Below are 4,686 nucleotides of genomic sequence, written 5' to 3' on the forward strand. Positions count from 1 at the left end.
ATCGAGAACCACATATTACATTTGTCTCCACTGTAATGTGGGTGAACTGAATTTTAATTGGCTTTTGCGCTGTCAAACATCTCTTTAGCATGTTGCCAGATTGCAGTGTGACATTTCATGCATCGGTGATGGTGACCAAAACTATGGAAATGAAATTCAAGTTAAATAAACACAGAGCAAATCTCAATTCTTCAGCATTACATAACATTAGATGATTCTGGTCCATGGATCATTATTCGTCCGGCTGCTATTTGAGACGCAAAGACGTTAACTACAGCAGAGACAAAGGGACAGACACACAGGCAGCTAGAGGACTGGTCCTGTGCTGCTTTACAGCTAATTGGCGCGATCATAATAAAAGGCCAGTAAATCCCCGCCATTAGCCTGTTAAGGACAGGAAACAGAGGCTGGCTTTATCGCTGCTTCTCCCAACTGCTGCCCATACCTACGGCTATGCGTGTGCACACACACGTATGTAAGTACAGTTTTACACTCCCATATTTCCTTTCCTGGCTGTTTGGGCCGCATGAGCTTAGCCTATTTTTAAGTTTCCTGTGTGCCTCTTTTTTTCCTTTTTTTTTTTTTTATTACTGCATAGTAAACAGTACCTCTGCTCGTAACTGAGCGGGAAATAAAGATTTCTACTCCTGGGCAGGATGGGGACCCACTAATGAGTCTCTCCCTCATGGTTGGACCAGGGTCTCGGGGGCCTTTTTTAGCTGGAGACTCTGTGCCAACTCAGTGGAAAATGCTGCAACTCGGTAGTGTCTGGTGGAAGGTTGATGCGCTATAAGCCGTCTCTTTATTCACTTACTTTCTTCCCTCAGTCCTCCTGCCTCCCGCCTCCTGTTTGCCCTGTCATTCATATACTTAAAGGGGGAATTCCCCTTTTCTGGGGGTATGGTAGCTGGCTCTGAAAAGGACCCGGCTGAGATGGGAGCATGGGATGGAGGTTGTGTGTGTGTGTGTGTGTTAGCGGGGGGGAGGGCGGGGGCAGTAATGGCCTCAGAGAAAGGCCCTTTTGTGAGATTCCTGCTGTTTGACAGTGGGGCTGTCCTGCCAGGACTCATCTTCTGGCCCTGCCACACCCACCTGGCCTTTTCATATGGTAAGGCCCCCTAATGGCTTTAACACTCGCCCGATCGCCACGGCACTCCCAAGCGACCAGCGGGCTGCCCCATGGCAACCGGCAGGACTACCCACCCTGTCCTCCTCCTCCTCCTGCGCATGTTACGTGGAGCATAGCTACGGCACAACAACAAAAAAATCATGCTCCAAAATCTAGAAGGTGTGAACTGTGGGGTTGAGGAATGAATCTTGTGGGGTAACTTTTTCTTTGGCAGGCCTCCGGCTGTTTCTCAGAGTGCAATCCGCCATGGTTGTCTCGTCTTCTAAGTGGTATATGCACATTAATGCATGCCACACATTCAGGGACAAACCGTCAGGAGAAGGAGGCGCTTCTGTCAGTTGGGGGTAGCGCACACACATGGAGACGTGGCTAAATTGAGGTTGGCCTCTCCATTGGGTGCTCTGTGTTTGAATTTGCATTTGAATGGGAGTGAGTGGCTAGATTTATGCCTCCTAGTAGAGCCGAGCAGTTCTTTCTTAAATTCCCTCACTGTGTTGTGCCGCTCATTGCTCCCCTCTTTTCTCCGCCCCGGTGTCACACACACACACAGTCAAACTCATCTCTTGTTTGCCGGAGCGGGACCCATGTTTGATATGCATTCCATGCTTTGCACAATAAACTTCTTTCTCATGATCATGGTTCTACTTTCATGAGAAACTACACACATTGGAATCATAGTGCCTCATTCTCAAAAAACGCATTGTGTTTATTCACGCATTTCAACACGTCCTAAACCTATTTATACACTATACAGTTAATTAATTAATTCCTCTCCCGACTGAAAGTGCTGGCAGGTCGCTGTCTTGCCCAATCAAACACGTGCATGAATTCATTCCTGCTGGATCAGTTGAAAACTGAACCTCATAGTTTGCGTCCAAATTGTTGCAGGACAGGCCGCAATGCTACTTCTTTAAAAGCTAGAATTTTACAAATGTGGTAGCGCCACCTCCCCAGAATTGGTTTGAATAATGGCCTAATGCATAATTCAAATTATTTGAGTAACAGGGCATAGTGATGAGCACGAGTGCATTATAATTCATCATGACGGCTCCTGAAATGCAGCGTGGATACGGTTATCACGTTATGACAGTGCCGCAATAAAGTGCTTTGTTCGCGGTGTGAATACGCTCATGTCATTCGCACATCAGCACCGGAGACATGGATACACTATAACAATAGAGTGACTTTTCTTTTATGGATATAGAAACGGTCGCAAAGATGTGACCGCTTGATCCAAAAAGCTCAACTCATAGTAGACGGGAAGATTCATTAACAAGCGTAGCGGGAAACAAAAGCGGCACAAAGTTGGAGAAATGGCCTGCTGCACATTCCTTCCCCGGAAAAATGTACCGTTGGAGACACGAAGTACCCCTGAGCTCTCCTCCACTGATTGACGGGGAACTCTCCGCCATGAATATTCATAACCACGGCCCAATCGAGCGTTCTCACAGCGAGAAGAAAAGTAAAGTTTGCCAGGGGAGAGAAGATCGCTGCTTATTTCATGTGGAAATGCGGAGCTTCTATTCATCTCCCAGCGGGAAAGGGGCGAGTAGTGGACCATGGGTGGTGACAGAGGGGTGTGAGGGAATAGAATTGGGGGGGTGGGGGGGGGGGGGGGTGCCCTCAGTGAAAGTTGACAAGATTTAAGGATTTGCTGGGCTCCATCTTTTGTCCCCAGACCTGCATTTGTGAGTGAATGTGCGAGATTCTGTGCTGCTCGTTCACGTGACTCGGCAATGGACAAAACAGAAAGCGTGAAAGAGAGGAGTGACCGGGGAAGAGAGAACATATCTGAGCTAGCTTAGCGGACGCAAATTACACAACATGCAATTAGTTACTGGAGGGGAACGCGAGGAAAGAGGGGGAGAAAAAAAAAACTGTACGGAGATTAATGCGTTGAGGCGATGGGTGACAGCTGAAAGCCTGGGAATGGGTAGCACCGCTTGATGGGTTGGAGGGGGGTGGTGGTGAAGAGTTGAGGCCTCCTGTAGCAGTAAAAAAAAAATGTAATTGCAATGTATGGAAGACTGGGCTCTCCGACGGGATCGGTTTGCCTTAAACTTGCTTAATCATTTGGGATCACGGTGGTTCTGGGGAGGAAGGGGACTGGAGGAGCGGTGGCGCTGCACAGTCCCTGTACCGAAATACTAATACTAGAAACTTGACGTAAAGGAAAAAAAGGTTTAACATTTTGTCAGTCTTTTGTTCTTATTTATTTCCCCGCATCCCTAAAATATTAAATACATCAATAACCTAAAGGGCCTTTATGTGTGTATGTTTTAGTCAGATAGCCACTGTATGGTACTTTATGGTCTTGTTTCATCTCTTATGGTGGGGACGTTCCTGTGACATCAAATTTGACGGCTTGGGTATGCAGAGCTGAGTTTATAGTCAGTTAACCAGAATGTATCTCCTTCTGGTTCTACTTACGTATCTTTTGTAGCTGTTTTAAAATGTGTGTGTCCAGTAATGACTTTGTAAAGACACACTTTATCTTCCTGGGACCTTTTCAACTTTAAAAGGATCACTGAACTCGCTTAGTTAATTTCTGGGATGCGAACGCTTTGATAAAAAGTCAAACAACCAGATGAGCATGACCCCATTCGGGAAAGTTATTGGAGAAGACAAATCAGAGGTGACTGAGCGCTCCGGAATTATGACTTTTATCAGAACGGCAGTATTGATTGAAAGGTGCAAAGAACGTCACCAAAGGCTTTCGTGGAAAATATGTCACGTCGCACTGTTTTCTAGTCAAAGTGGCGCTAACAGCCGTATACATTGGAAGAGGAGACAGCAATTTGTGTTAGTCAAACTCTGTAAACGCATGAGCTCACCAGCAAACATGTCCTCATGCAGTCGAACGCAATGTGATGCGCTGTGTCGCCTCATGGCTGTAAACAAACCCCAGCGTGCTTACAGAACTCACTTTGTTAGAGCCGTGCGCCGTCCTCGGCACTGAAAGCCAAAAGCTGCAGATGAGGTTTCTGTTGAGATGCGAAGACGCACATTCAAACACACACACACACACACACACACACACACACACTGGGGAGCTGTCAGTATCGGCTTTGTCAGTAATATGCTGACTGCTTGGTTGACTTGGAGGAATGTAAGTGAAATAGGAGCTTGTCTCTCTTCCTGTCTCCCTCTCTCTTCCTGCCCTGCTTCCCGCTCTTCACTGTTTTGTGCGCTGCAGCATTTTATCGTCCATTTTCCCATCTTCTCAGTAGATGCTCATAAGATTCGTGTACCCCCCCTCCCCCCCCACCCAGCCCATGGTTGTCATGGTGCAGGCTGTGTCTGGATGCTTGGCCGACGTGGCGACGGGGTCTGGGGGGGTTTAAATGCTGGTGGAGTCTTGTTTTTCCTCTGGCCGGTGGACTTTGGACTTGAGGAAGGAAAAGGGGACTTGAGGTGGGTGGTTGAAGTGGTCAATGGAGCCCCCCCACCCCCCCACCCCAGTAATGATCTCTGCGGCAGGGTGACCCGGTTCTGGCTGCCGGAGTGTCGGGTCAGACGCCGGGGTTGCACCAACCAATTTCCCATGGACCCGGCGC

This window comes from Gasterosteus aculeatus, chromosome 6, assembly GCF_964276395.1.
Source record: "Gasterosteus aculeatus chromosome 6, fGasAcu3.hap1.1, whole genome shotgun sequence".
NCBI lineage: Eukaryota > Metazoa > Chordata > Actinopteri > Perciformes > Gasterosteidae > Gasterosteus > Gasterosteus aculeatus.